This window comes from Rhagoletis pomonella, unplaced genomic scaffold (assembly GCF_013731165.1).
Source record: "Rhagoletis pomonella isolate Grant_MI unplaced genomic scaffold, Rhpom_1.0 Rhpom_scaffold_00013, whole genome shotgun sequence".
NCBI classification, from domain to species: domain Eukaryota; kingdom Metazoa; phylum Arthropoda; class Insecta; order Diptera; family Tephritidae; genus Rhagoletis; species Rhagoletis pomonella.
The window spans coordinates 14,531,242-14,533,557 of NW_023458567.1; positions in this window are offsets into that span (position 1 = coordinate 14,531,242).

Sequence of the window (2,316 nt, forward strand, 5' to 3'; positions counted from 1 at the left end):
ATTTTTTGTACTAATTTAATGGCAACAAAACTGCATAATTAAAAAAAGTCTGATTAAAAAGTTGAAAATTTGTATGCAAATTTATTGAATTTTGCACTAAATTTAAGAATTATATTTTTATGTTTTTTATTGTAGTATTAACAATATTTTTACAAAAAAAAAAAAAAAAAAAGGAGAAAAAAAAAAAAAAATAATTTTTTATAAACATACATCTTCCTCCGACTAAAACTAGTAAAACTGTCAAAAAATAAAAAATTCGCTCAGAGCGAGAGAGTAACATTGAAAAGTACGGGATCGCTTTCTAGTAAAAGATAGTAACTTCTGTCAATTTCAACATAACCTCCAAATTTTGGTTGTAAATTTTTGCTTATTTTGTATGTAAACACACTCAGCTCACACATGTAGATAACCAAAAATACTTTCAAATTTATTAGAATCCACTTAAACATGTAATTAAATACTTTTCAATACGAATTAGCAGAGTGCACTTTTCTTTTGTTTACAATTCGGTTGCCAAACACTCTACAGCTGATCGTTTGATACATTTACCAGAATTTACCAGCAAAAAATCTTCGGACTAAAACTGGTAACTTCTTACAGAGAGAGGACCTTATTTACTCTCTTCTTTGTCCTCTCAATAGTCAGAGAACCGAGTACGGGATCGATTTCCAGTAAAATCTGACTAATTCTGACTATTCCGGACTCGTACGGGATCACAACTATAGTATGCAAGAATGATAGAATACAAGATTGCGCCTATCAGAGAAGATTTTTGAGAATAATTTTTGTGAGACGTCACACTGGTGCAACTGCGAGAGAGAAATGCCGAAACGAGAGCAAGAATGGAAGAAGCAGACGAAATTTTGCAAGAAAAACGTAAACAAGCTGCACAAGTGTGACGTCATACAAACAGCGATCCGACCGAGATGGGATTTTCGGGATTTGTAATTTGCACTGATGGCAATAATAGAAACTCCTTTTCTTGACCAGTATTGGCTATATTTCTTTTTTTATTTAATAATTAATAACTTTTAAAAATGTCTAGCATTATACACTGCCTTCAAAAGAGTCACAAGTCAAAATAATACGTTCATAAGAAAATGCGAAAAACTAAAAAAGCATGTGCTAAATCGTATGGGCAAGGGCGACTTTACCTTAGGTTTTTTAACAAATTATAACAAACATTTGCTTCAAAGTCTGACGTCAGTAATTCTAAAATGATAAAAAAATTCAGAGAAATGTGCTTAGAGAAGAAGTATGGGCATCAAATTAAAGAGGAAATCCTGTAGAATTTAAACAGATTCAAGTTTTTGGTGCAGAAGGACTAGTAAGTATTGAAAATGGACTTTTCAAATATTATCCTTGAAATTTCGAATTATTTATTTTTGGAATAAATTATGGGTTAAGGACTTATATAAACTCGATAACATACTCGAATTTCGTCCTTTACCTGTACCTATTCGTCCTTGTGAATCCAACAAATTTTAATGTTTTTTTAATTTTAAAGAAATTTTCTCTTGCATTTGGTACCCATATTTTTATTATACATTGCATTTAATTTTTTAAATAATTTTTGGAATTAATCATATCTTTGAAATTACAAAGTCCTCTAAAATAAATCCTGACGTCAGAGAGAAAAAATAAAAACGCCATTTTAAACAAGAAAGTAGGTTTAAACCCATTTATTTACTATTATTTATTTTATGGTGGTAGAGCTAAAAAAAACGTGGAAGCAATTTTTTTGACTTATGTTGTTGAAAAGTAATGAATATCTAAATCCCGGAACTAATCCCGGGGCCTCGGGATCGTGATAACGACATCGCGAAAATCCCATGATCGGAAAAAGCTGAAAAATTAACATCCCTAGCACAGAGTGCATACATATGTATGTATGTATTATGAAAAATTCTTTATGCCTAAACTGTTTGCCTTGAGTAAACCGTTTTCGGTAATTCTTTTTTATCGGAAAGGGTGGTTTCATACTAGAGATCGGCACGGGCCTAAATTTTCAGGCCCGGCCCGGCACGAGTGCAAAATCATCTTTCGAAGACACGCACGAGCCCGCACTTTAAGAATTTTAATGGAGCCCGGCCCGGCACGACGGGACACGCCTCAGCCCGGAAATAAAGAGCCAACTTTTATTGTATGTATACATATACATATGTATGTACATGTTTTTAATTTTATGTTTATGTACATATGTATGTACATATGTATATTTACTTAAGCGAATCACTTTTTTACATCAAAGATATTTTTAATATATTTGCTGGGAAGTAGAAAAAGTGGAAGGTATTTTATGTACAGATATGTAAA